Source organism: Triticum urartu, chromosome 2A (genome assembly GCF_056163025.1).
Source record: "Triticum urartu cultivar PI428250 chromosome 2A, HENAU_Tu73, whole genome shotgun sequence".
Lineage (NCBI taxonomy): Eukaryota > Viridiplantae > Streptophyta > Magnoliopsida > Poales > Poaceae > Triticum > Triticum urartu.
In genome coordinates this window covers 765762782-765776530 of record NC_141874.1, presented here as the reverse complement: position 1 = coordinate 765776530, position 13749 = coordinate 765762782, and the positions used below count along the sequence as shown (strand labels likewise).

General features: G+C 43.7%; 1 pseudogene; it reads left to right on the top strand.

The window, feature by feature from the left end:
* Positions 1–6721: 6721 nt before the first annotated feature.
* On the top strand, positions 6722–12576 carry LOC147988068 (multiple C2 domain and transmembrane region protein 6 pseudogene; annotated as a pseudogene).
* The last annotated feature ends 1173 nt before the right edge of the window (positions 12577–13749 follow it).

Sequence of the window (13749 nt, the reverse complement as noted above, 5' to 3'; positions counted from 1 at the left end):
ATGTTCTGAAAATAGATTCTAGCCTTTCCTTGGTTTGGAGTTGGGCCCCGACGAACGTTCGAGCGCATGAAAACACTCCTTTTTCAAGAATTCAACTGTATTTCTCTGTCATAGATTCCACTCGTAACATATCACAAGCATCTCCAGTCTAAAAAAAGAAGAAAACTGATCTTACATAATGTATTTAAATTACTAAATTGGTCCAAGTAAGAACAAAGGAATGGAACCAAAGAGAAATGAGTGAGCATACACCTTTGCTACATTTTATCAAATGAACTAATGTAGAAAAACACATACCGTTTTCTTAATGCATGTAGTTATTTAATTTAACAACTTAAATTCCTCATGGAGCATACTGTACTGGACTGCTTTTGGCTTTACATGTGCTTAGATTCCATAATTTGGATCCAGAATGAAGCCTATGTGTATGTATAAATCATTTGCATCATATTAATATTATATGTGTTGTTTTTAATGCACAAAGGTCAATCTGAACCTTCTCAGACCCCGGGGACGATTTCTCTGGTGGACTATCTCGCTGGCAAGGTTGGCATTGGGGCAGGCCCTTACCGTGGGTTCATATGGCCGGAGGAGCGTGACCAGTGTTGCGGTTGCCTGATGTGCTTGTGGAGCATGGCTCACCATGATGTGAGATCCTTCTAACCTAGCGGTATACAATTTCTTCAAAGAGAATTAAGATTGATATCAATGTTGGGATTTGCAATGTATTTAAATTGGTGCTTAAATTGCTCCAAAGCTACTGAAATTTCCCTTTTCAGAATTTTTAGGCAGATACTGATTGTTCTAAACTTGACTCGCTGCTTAAATTGCGTAGAAATAAGAGGCTCAAGGTAGCAACAAGTAGGATGATGGAGTTAACAGGGAGAAGCATGGATCACAGCAAGCACCAACAACAATATGTTTGCTCCCCATGCTTTTCTGTGATGCATATGTACGGAAGTTTAGAAGCTTCATGCTAGCCATGGTAACCTTGCCTCTTCCTTTCTTCAACATTGCTCTGCTTCATTTGTTGGATTGGAGAGCGAGGGGGAGAAATTGCCGTACTTTTGATCCAAGCATACTATTGCAAATGAAGGAATAGTAGAGTCACTATGCTGGTCAATGGATAATGAGTAATTTGTTTCATAACCGGAAACTACTTTACCAGGAAAAGAGATTTCTGTTGTGTGTTTCATCGATTTTACTCATGCATGATGTAATACAGAATAAAATATAGGGTTCCCAGACCAGTCTTTAGTCATTTGTTTCCACGTAGTTGTTGCAGCATTATGGATGATCATGCAAATGTTTTTCTTTCTTATTTCAAACAAAGATATAGGGAATGGTCTAAATCCTATCGAGAAGAGCATTTAAAGTAGACTAGATTACTTCCACTTCTCTATATATTATGGTGATCTGCATTACTTCTAGCCTTCTAACATTTATATCATCACAGCGAGACAAATCAGCTGTACAAGGATAATACCTGGCGTTTGGACCCACGATCGTACTTTTTGGGCAGAGGGGATGAATATGCCCTATTCAAGTAGCTTCCACTTTTCTCATGCAAGAGCTAATGTTACAGATTCAGGTAGTTTGCACGACAGTCATCAGCAGCCGTTGGATGAAATTCGTGGGTGTGTGGGATCGCGTCGTACGGATATCGTCCATCGTAGTACGCACAGCAATATCGTCTTGAAAAAAAAGTGCACTCACGCAGCAGCAGCAATAGTGGCTGGCTATGAGCACTGCCTTGGCAGGACTCTCTCCGTCCTGGTTTATTAGCCCCCCCCCCCCCCTATCAAATCACAGTTACCATGGCAAGTGGCAAGATGAATAATCCCCTCAAATTAGGGCAGTTCCTTCGGTTTCAGCGCGCAATTTACAAGCAACCCAAAGCAAACCAGGCTTCACCCGCATGCTCGAGGCTTGGGAAGCCGGCGCCAGCTCACGCGCACGGTGATGCTGCTACTTTCTCACGGCCTCGGATGCGGCATGGTGCATGCATGCACCCATCGAAGGACTATCTCGCCTCACTAATACTCTTCTTAACTTCTTCATCTAATTTTTCTCCTTCGAAGTGCATGCATTGGCTAGCTATTGCCGTGGCGTTGTGCTAGGAGGAGTATACTAGTCAATGTATAGTTAGCTGGTGCATGCAAGTGGCTGAAAATTTAATGCGGTTCATAAGACGGACCGTATATCGATGGAGGGGCCTAATAGAAGCGGACACTCCCTCGGTCCAGAGGCCCAATAAACCCGGACGGAGGGAGTACGTACGATACGGAATTTTGGTTTGTGCATATGCATACCTTCACAATGTTGACTCGCTGACATGGAAAGCATTCTAGTTGGTTGTAGTGGATCTACAACAATAAACCACTGAAAGCCTTCTTCGACACTGAATCACTGACATAGAAAGCATCACAACACCGAATCATGCATGCATGTATGTATGTATCTAGACATGAGGGATTAGCTAATTATTTGGACATTCATTTTGGCTGTACAAACACTACACCACTCAAAGTGAAAACGACACAATTGTTCCACATTATGTACAACAAAAGGCACCCACCACGCCGCGCTTCTTTCCAGGCGATGCAACAAACCCTCCTTCAACCGCACTTCACTGACATGGACAGCATTCAAATTCAGCAGGTTTATACTTGTCTGTTACAGTGTGTGGATTGGAAAGAGGGGAGCAGTACAAGTAGGAACATGCGAGGGGTGGGGCGTGAGGGGTCGGTGGAGGCAGCTCTGATCCAGCGCGGTGTGGAGCCGGCGCCGACGCAGCTGCTTGTACAAAAAATTAAGCCGGGGGAATGAAGAAATATCACCGCCATCGCATTGCAGATAAATGCACAATTTTTTTGAATCTGCTTCACATATAATCTGCTCCACGTATTATTGTGGGATCAAAATTTATTCATGAATCCAATCTTCTCCAGCATGTTTAATTTGGTTCATGATCCAGCTCATGTTTAAATTGGAAAGAGAAATAAATAACTGAATTGGACTAGAACAAAACCGAACATAGAGTAAGAGGAGATGGGCCAGAGAACCTTTGACGGCGTCAGGGTACAAGCATCGTCCCCCTCCCTCCTCTCTGGCATGCCCTTGCAGCTTCACCATGACCTGCCCCCATTCCTTTCCCTTCACACAACACAACACAAACCTTTGATTCACCATCCTTATAAAGCTACTCATCAATACTTTGGCACATGGTGGAGTGGGCGAGCTGCTGCTAGGAGAGAACACACGATCGAGTGCCATGCTACTGCACCTGATTGCCACTGATGCATCACCGCTGCCCAATGAATGATATGCCGACCTCACATCGCCCAAAGAGTCTGCTTGTGTCGTTGTTCCATGTACAAACAATTCCCGCGTCCGCTGATCCACCCTGTCAGGCACCCCCACAGTTGGGTATTTCCCTGAGGCTGCGTTCGGTTCACAGGGAATTGAAGAGGTTTGGCAGGGATTGAGGGGGGATTAGATCTCCTACAAGTCAAATCCCCTCCAAATCCCCTCCAATCCCTGTGGGAAGAGGTGTAACCGAACAAAGCCTGAAGCTGACATGCATCACCACCAATGCATCCTTGACTCCTCGCATCTGCCCGCATGGAGCAAACTAGGTCCGCAGGCCGCACCTGCTTAGAAAGATTAAAAAAAACATAAAACACAAAATCACCGCTTTTCAAAACTAACGTCAGCTGAAGAAATCACTACTAGGGAAAACCTTACACAGAAGCTTAGCAGTAGCGCGGGCTAAAAGGAGGCGCTACTGCTCATTAGCAGTAGCGCGTGTATACAAAGGACGCCCGCCCCAGTCCACCCGTTTCCTCACTCTCCCTGTCTCAATATCACCGTCGCAGTCGTCCTCCTCCTACCGTTGCCGTTGTCGCTGCATTGCCGTCGCCGTCGCCGCATTGCTGTCGGCGTCGCCGCCAACCCCCGGCCTAGGTAAGCCTCCTCCTTCTCCTCTTCCTCCTCCCTCCTCTAGCTGCCCCTCCTCCCTCCTCCGCCCCACTCCTCCGTCCTCTAGCCGCCTCTCCTTCTCCCCTCATCCCTCCCCCTGCTACTCCCTCCTCTAGCCGCCCCTCATCATCCATCAACAGCCCCTCCTCCCTTCACAATCCCTCCTCCCTCCCCTCCTCCATCCACAGTCCCATCTTCCCTCCCCTCCTCCATCCACACAGTTAGGGTTTAGTTGATAGCTTATCGTGTTTAGATTTAGTTGATATGTAACACTTTGATTTATTATGCTTCTAGGTTTTAGTTGATAGCTTATAGTGTTTAGAGTGAATTAGTAAAAATTCAAACATAGTTAATAGATTTAGTTGGTATGTAACACTTTGATTGTAGAATGTAGGTTTTTTGAATAGTATAGACAGGTAGAATTTTGTTGTAGAAGGTAGATATAAATTTTTGGTAATACAAAATTTTAGTAAAAAAATTAATAATATAAATTTTTAGGTATATAACTTTTTGAATTATAGAAATGTATTGGAATGTTATATGACAAATTTTTAGGTATCAAATTTAGGTCTTTCAAATATAATGGAGATTTAGACATGTCATATGTAGTGTTGTGTACTACTAGCACTTATAGAAAAAGGGCTTTTAGTCCCGGTTCGTAAGGGCCTTTAGTCCCGGTTCTGGAACCGGGACTAAAGTGTCGGTACTAATGCCCTGACCCTTTAGTCCCGGTTCAATCCAGAACCGGGACTAAAGGCCCTCCACGTGGCCGGTTCACCTTTAGTCCCGGTTGGTAACACCAACCGGTACTAAAGGAAATTTCCTGATTTTTTTTTGAATTTTTTTTTTGAAATTTTTTTATTTTTAAATTTCTGAATTATTTTAACCTCTAATCTCTAATTACCCCTCATCACTGCTCAATTTAATCTCTAATCACCCCTCATCATTCCAAATCATCTCACTTCCCGAACGGTCACCCATCCTCTCACTACTCCATCCTGAGCACGCTTAACTTCCAGGTTCTATTCTCCCTCGTTTCCAAGTCTGCACTTGTTGTTTTCCTGACAATAGTAAGATGTCAATCCTATTAACCCTCAGGAATTTAGCTTGAGCATGAAGTCACATATTTCACTATTTGAGTTTAAAACTATTGTTCTAAAAAACAATAATTTTTTAGTAACACTAATATTTTTGAATAAGTAGTTTGACCATTGTTTGACCACAGTTTGACCATAGTTTGACCAGATTTGACCAAAATTCAAAAAAGGTGAAATAATTATTTAATAACACTAATATTCTTGAAAAATTATTTAGTAACACTAATACTTCTTGAATAAGTATTTAAAAAAACTGAAATTTAAAAAAACAGAAATTTGAGCATAACTTTTTTTCCTTTTGGAATTTGAGGATTCTAGAAATTTGCAAACAGGCCGTAGGCGGTCTCCATCGGATGTAACTTTTCGAGTAGATGATTTTTCATATAAAAAAACTTTTTCATCCGAGTTCGTATGCAAAAGTTATGCCTATTTTACAAATTCCAGAGAGATTTTGTAAATAAAGTAGAAATTCATATTTGTAAATTTTCCCAACAACTAGATCACATATCACATGTGAAACTTATTTTCTTTTATTTTTTTGACATTTCCATCATTTTCTTTTATTTTTTTAAAAACTGAAAAGGCGGTCCACGGGGGGGGGGGGGGGGGGGTAGAGTTTGAAAATGGGACCTTCAGTACCGGTTCGTGGCACGAACCGGGACTAAAGGTCTCATCCCCATTAGTCCCGGTTCGTGCCTCAAACCGGGACTAAAGGTCTAATCTTTAGTCCCGGTTTGTGGCACGAACCGGGACCAATGGTTGTGGGCCAGGAGCGAGGCCCATTGGTCCCGGTTCATCCCACCAACCGGGACCAAAAGGTCTAGATGAACCGGGACTAATGCCTTAGCCGCACGAACCGGGACCAATGCTCACATTAGTCCCGGTTCTAGACTGAACCGGGACTAATGGGTTAAGCCGGCCTGGACCATAGCCCTGTTTTCTACTAGTGTAGTGCTTGCCCAAGTGGCCTATGTTTGAAGGGAGCACCTCAGTGTGGCCTATGTTTCGCCGGAGTGTTGGTTAATTTCCATTCTGGCAAATTTCAAGCGCTCGATATATGTCCTTTTTAGCAAAGGTCATGCTGGATTTTCCGTGAATTTTGGCATGACTTGTGCTAGAATATGTAGGAAATATCGAGTGGCCCGGATTTTCTAGAAAGATAATTAAACAACATTTTGTGTTGATTTTAAGTCTGTCGGGACTCCACCATATATGAGAGAATAAGAATGCCTACTGTTGTCGTGGGGGTCGTTCTTCCTCTTCTTTCTCGTGATAGACCTTTTGGTAATGCACGGGAAGGAAGAGAAGAACAACCATCACCGACGATCGCAAAAGTCAGAGAGGAATCAGTGAGGGAGAGTCTCCACCATATATGAGAGGATGAAGAATCCCGACTGTTGTTGTGGTGGTCGTTTCTCCTTCGTTCCCGTGTGCTAGACATTTTGGTGTAATGCACTCGGGGACTAAGGGAGGAGCTACCATCACCGACGATCGAATATATACACCACGTGAGCTGAGACTTTTCAAGAAAAGACTCGACAGACTGATAGTCAACCCATGATAAATAATAATGATCTAATTTAGTTTTTGTGGTACATATATTTAATTTTAGAAGTTTAATCCTTGAATTATGAACATAGGAAATGTCTGACGACGATGTTAGGATCCCGGAGTGTGACTGGTGCGGCGATGATGGGGGTCTATGTGACAGGACTCACCTGGTAGACGGCTGGCGCTTCAGTATTAAGCTCGACGAGACCTTCGCTGTTGAAACAGTACGCAACGACAAGTCTTTTTTCGTAATTCAGCATGGCTTATGCTTCTTCAATGTGTAATTTCCGTCTTTTACAATTCGACTAGCTTATCCCATGCATGCAAGACGCTATGTCTTGGAGCATCTGAATTTTGAAGATCATGAAAATATGGAGACAAAGACAGTTTCTCTCAGGACCCATCATGGTTATGATTTTGCTGTAAAGCTATAAATTCGGAGAGTGTATCTCATTTTGGTTGCTCGAATTAGGAAGAACTGTGCAAGGCGTATGATTTTCAGGAGGGTATGCATGTCACCTTCGATCTTGGTGATCCTAAAGATGACATCAACGAAAAGAATATGGACATTTGGGTCCTTGTTGATACGCTTCCACTTCTACATCTATGTGAGTTTCTCAAACATATTTATTAAGTAATTTATATTGTTTATTTCAAAATAATTGACAGCTTATTTTCATTCTTCAAAAAATGTACGAAAGATCGTAGACAGAACCTACTACACTGATGGCGCCGAATTAACTTATGAGAAGAAAGATCATCTTATCTCAGTTATTATTGATGTTGAGAATTACAATATCAATTATGAAACTCCTGCACATTATGGTCAATACGTGCCACTAGTGCACGTGTTGAACTACGGTAACATCCATGGAGATGGCATGGTAAGATTTTTTTTATTATTACGACATCCCTGCATTTTTTGCATATATTCTTCTAAAGCTAAACTACATTGCTAACTACGACGTTATTATTATGTTTTTCAACCGAAAATCCCGAAGGATTGCGTGCCTGATATGATGTTTTCAAAAGGTCGCCTTTGATGTTATTAGCTTACATCCAAGTCTGCCTAGGCTTCACCATTGTTCATACCGGGTTTCTAAAACCAATGAAGACATGACAATCAAAGAATGGAAAAAATGTATGGACAATCATAGAGAGCTACTTGGAAGCAAAATGGTGCAAAGCGCAAGAATTGAAGATAGGATAATCTCCATTCTCCATAATTGAGCGTCAGGGCCTATCTTGTTTTATGCTATTTTACCTTGGAGAGGGTAGTAGGTCCTAAGAACAATGAAGTAGGGTTGGTTAAATGACTATGATGATGATGAGTATGACTTGTTATTATGATAACGAGTAGAAGTTGTTAGATGACTATGACTTGTTATTATGATAACGATGACGAGTTATTATTAATGATGATGATGCTTAGTTGTTATATCATTATGAGAATGATCAGTTATTATATACTCCCTCCGTTCCAAAATAGATGGCTCAACTTTGTACTAAAGTTAGTACAAAGTTGAGTCATTTATTTTGGAACGGAGGGAGTATAAATCAGTGGGTGAAATAAACATGGATTAGATTCAAGGGGAGGCAACACATATGGTGCAGATCGAAAGTACTACTAATCCAAATTTGATCATACTAATCCAAACTAAAGTGGTCAAGTTTGGACCAGTAGTACTTTGAATATGCACCATGTTGCATCCACTTGAATCTATTCCATGTCTCTTTCACCCATTGAAATAATAACTCACCATGATCATAAAATCATATCATGAGACTACTATAAATCAATACAAATACAACGGCAATATGCAGTTGAAAAAAAATAGTAAACTTTACCAGTACCGTTGGTAGCCCACAAGGCGCTACTACTAGGGAGGTGTAGTAGTATCGCTTGGTGGAAAAAGACGCTACTGCTAGGAAGGTGTAGTAGTAGCGTGGTGCTGGAAAACACGCTATTGCTATGCAGGATAGTAGTAGCGCGCCCCGACCTAAGCTACTGCTGAACATTAGCTGTAGCGCAGTATCAGGCGCGCCACCCCTCGCCACTACTATGCTTCCAACCCGCGCTACTGCTAGACTTTTCCCTAGTAGTCAATCTTGCCCCATGAACAGAAAAAACATACCCCTGCAGGGAGATAACTCAACTTTCCCTGCTTCATGACGTACGCCATTATGATCATCTGACTGAGTGTTTTCTGGTCAAACCGCTGCACTCGGGGCAATACAGTGTGTGGCATGTTGAACAACCCAAGCTCAATGTCATCCAGCAAGAATATCTGTCCAACCATAGAGTGCAAGACACAACAAAAAAATCACTAACCAACCTTGCCTCCAAAAAAAACATCGGATGACGAGATGACAATGTATAATAACTATAAACACTCTGCATACCTGGAAAAAAAAATGGCAGGCGAATAGATGAACGTTGCTTCTTTGCTTTGATAATCACTCTGCACCTTCGATACCGCTGCCATCAGCTTCTTGATAGCATATTCACACCAATTGTATTGCGCTATAAATTCCGGGTTAGCTAGAGCACCCAGAAATCAATTGTCATCGGGTCGTGCACGGTGCTACCAGATAGCCCATCACAAAAATTATGAAAGGGATCTGAAAGCAATCCTTCTCCATCTTACTAGAATCCTTAGAAAGCTCTCTGTTTATAAAGCTTTCAGCCGCTTTCAAATTCTGAGCAACTGAACCATACATGCCAATTGTACGCTTGATGAAATGGCTTGCCGTTGCAGCAATTTTTGCATCCCTGGCACACACATCTCGGTTCCCACACGGGATGCCGAAAACCTTGTGGAAATCTTCGGCTGTGAAAGCAATCTTCTTCTCACTATCTATTTCAATTACACGACACCGAGCATTTACCTTCCTCATGACCCAAGCACTCCTTTTTCAGATCCAACCTTGCAATCATCGGCAACTTTAGAATTCCACCTAATCCAATCTCAAATACAAGCCATCTCTTGTATTCAACACGCTTAACTGAGAGACGAGAGGTAATAACCGGCTGATCTTCTGGCAAAACACCTGCCCCCTCCCCCTACGACGAACTCTCTTGCATCTCCTCCTCACGCTCCACTCCATCAGACAACCCCTGGTTCTCCTCCTCTTCGTCCATCTGCAAGATTGCAAATCAATCGCACAGTGGATCGTCACCTGATCTCCCTAGTAAAAAAGATCTACAGCACAAACTATATCCCACCCCCATAGTTTGATCTACCAAATATGAAAACGTCCCAGCGAATACACCCGCGACGACGCGCGTAGCCCTGCACCGGAGAAGCTTCGAACCTTTCACTGCCGCCGGCGACAGCACCTGGCTGACAGGCTCCAGATCCGGTCACCTTGGTTTGAACTGCAGCTCCCCCTCTGCCGCCTGCAAATGGATAACCCTTCGCAGAGGTAGGTGCACCACACAAAGCAGGGCTCGGGACTAGTAAGAGGCCAGGGGACGGACGGGATGCACAGTCATGACGTGCTTAATCCGCCTCAAGTGCCGACACGTTTCAGACATGCACACCAGCTTCGAAAAAACACGCGATGCATGTCCCTTACTGCACTTTGTCGCCTATAATCCAATCAACAATGCTTAAACTAAAAGCGGAAAGCTACTAGCTATAGGTTTTACTGCAGGTAAACATGAAACCATTTCATTCATAATATTTGGATGACACTAGTACACCATCAGCAGTACATATATTTCCACCTCCAAAACTGTCTCCATCATTGGCACTACATGGGTACAGCGTCACCAAAGTTAGTACTGACAACCACACTTTGACCACCTAGAAACGTACTTGCGAGCTTAATTTACATAGCACTTAACACTACTTCCAGCATCTGTCGCTGTCATCTCCACCACAACACGTAATTCAGCACACGCAGGACAACATCCGCCACCAGCAGCATGAGAATGGCCACGCCAATCACTAAATTTGCTACGGAGACCACCAGATTTATGGATGCAGCGTCGGCAACGATGGCACCCTGACGACCCGCAACTGGAGCCGCCGCCAGCATGTATCCTGCGACTGTACTTGCAAAGGATGCAGCTTGGGACGCCTCCGGCACTCCGTTTTGCTTAACCGGATGAACCTGCGGTGCACAACTCTCCAGCGGCCTGCCCGCCCTGCATCTGAGATCTGACCGGCCCCGATTTGCCCCACTGGATGCGCTGCTCCTCCAAAAGTCACAACATGCGCCGCCTAGGCTTCCTCCCATCTGTACAAATCGCATCCACCCCATGATGGCTGCCATGGATTCACGAGAAAGCATACCTCATGAGAAACTGGGCAAGAAGAAACATCAGAAAAAAGCTCCGAAATCCAATCCAAGGTCAAAGCTTTGGAACTGAAAATATTTCTTTTTGAAGAAAACGGAACTTCACTGACAGCATACTGAAGCTAGAGGTACACATAATGTGATTATGTGATTACAAGGTAAAACTTGATTGCTTTTCTATAACAAAAAATGAAATAAACCTGATAAATCGATGTCTGATAATCATTAGCAGATGCATGATGTGCTTCTCATCTATCAAACTATTTCTAGAACGGAACTTTCATTTAGAAACTTAGTACAGCAATTCAACAAAAAACTGAACATGAGACATAAGGAAATTTATACAATCAATTTAGTATTCCTCTCAAGTCATGAATACCTCTAATATTGTATTGAGTGTTGGGAACATGTTCATTGAATTTTAGCTCAGGGGTGATGACGGAACAATTTGTGTACAGCAATAAAAGTGATCAATACTACATAAATGGAATTATACAGAGTTTAAACACATGTTTAGCCCTCCCGGTCTGCTAAAATAAATTTCTAGAGACAAGCATAGAGCAAGGTACTAAATACTACTCCACCTATTTGCTCTGTCGGATTGTTTCCATCCTTGGATTATGTGAGATATAGTCTTAGACTTTCCATCTCACCGCAGATATTTTTTGTGTTTTCTAAATAATGAAAGCATCAAGCATTTAGTTTACTGGTTGTACTTGCTGTTTTTGATTGATGTTCCAGTCGACCCGATGAAGGAGCTAATCAGACTAACATTTGAGCGAAAAATTGATGAGGCGCTTACAACGCCTCTTCAAGGAAGTAATGTCTCCATGATGTGTTTGGCCAGGTGGGTGCGCACACGCACGATGTTCGGCACAGCGGCGCCGCAGTGGAACGAGCCGTAGATCTGGGAGGTGTTCGACCTCATCAACGTCATCACGTCGTCATCTTCAACAACAACCACCTCTTCGGCCATGGCAATGGATCAACGAAGGACCAACAGATCGGCAAGGTGCGCGTCCGGCTCGCAACATTAGAGAGCGACCACGTGTACACGCACTTGTACCCGCTTATGGCACTGAGCGCGACGGGACTGAAGAAGACGGGGGAGCTCCACCTCGCCATCCGGTTCACCTGCACGGCGTGGGTAAACATGGTGGCGCAATACAGGGCCAGGCTGCCGCTGCTGCCCAAGATGCTCTACACGGACCCTGTCTCCAAGCTGCATCATGACTTCCTCCGGGTCCAAGCGATGGAGATTGTGGCCACGCGGCTCGGCAGGGCCGATACGCCGCTGCCTAGGGAGGTGGTGGAGTACATGCTCGACGAGGACTCGCACATGTTCAGTCTACGCCGGAGCAAGGCCAACTTCAACCGGGTCTCCTCGCTTTTCTCCGTCGCTAGATGGTTGGACGGCATCTGCAAGTGGAAGAATCCAGTGACGACGATTCTGGTGCACGTGGTGTTCCTCAAGCTGGTGTGCTACCCGCAGCTGATCCTGCCGACCATGGTCATGTGCTTGATGATGATCATGGCGTGGAACTACTTCCGGCGGCCACGGGAGCCGTCACACATAGACACGGTGCTGTCACGCGTGGACCGCCGTGGTTGCGGGGCAGGACCAACCTGGTCCTCAACTTAGACAGTCGTCGGCCATCCAAGGACGACATGATGCTATAACATTAGCTATAACATTATTATTTTTTCCGTGTGATGATGCTCAAATGTTGATGCACGCAGGAGTTGTTCTCTTTCATGTCTTCGTTTTGGTTGACCATATATGTTACCTTCTTTATTTTATCTATATGAGTTTTCTTCCCGCAAGAAAATATATATGACTTTTCTCGATTCCATAGAACATTAGTCACTTCGTTCTAAGTCTTTTCTCTACTATTTATTTATTCCCTAATGCTGGACTTTGATTGTAATTTTACTAGGCGCTATAGTGCTTATAGTCGATGAAATAGGCAGGACGAACTGCCGATTCATTATAAGATTGCCGAACTTGTGTTGATCTCACAATTATCGTGAAAGTAATTTTTTTTGATCAATTTTGTATGACAAATTGCTTCTCATGTCAAAAGGAAATGAAATTTAATTATTTTAGTTTGTTCATTTGCCAAAATATTCCAGGAGAATTGGTTAGACAAATGTTCAACTTTAGATTTAGTACCTTTTTTTATTGTGAAATGTTGTAGTACATGAACAGAAATGTCCAGGCGCTGTTGCTGTAGTAGTCAGGCGCTCTGTTCGCGTCCAGTAATGCTGCGTGTTTGCTCCGCTGAAGGTGCTGCGTATTTGCTTAAGGTCTGTGGTCGAGGTGAACTTCTAGCTCCCATAAAACACGCACCCCCTCCAACTAATGAGCCAGCCCCCAATTAACGATTCCAAGCTAATTTTTGTACGATGCTCTGAGCCATTTTTTGGGTTGGTTTTCTTTCGGTTTACAGTTTCCCATCTTTTTCCTGTCTTCTCGTTTTCGGTTCTTCATTTTGCCTTTTCTTTTCTGGTTTCGTTTATGCATCGGGTTGTTATTGGGTTTCGAGTGAAGTCTATTTTAAACCTTGACTTCGTAGATCTCGACGCAATTAAACCTCAACCTCCTCTCACTGACAATGTGGGTCCACCTGTCATATTGATCCCTCTCCCTTGTTCCTTCCGCTCTCTCTCATCTCCACTCCCAATCCTATTTCCTATCTCTCTTTCTCTGCATGCTACTCACCCACTCTGCCAGCCATGGACGAAAGAATCATCTGGGGACTGGGGCAGATGCACAGCTCGGGCGCGGAGCGCGTCATGGCGGACGGGGCGGTAA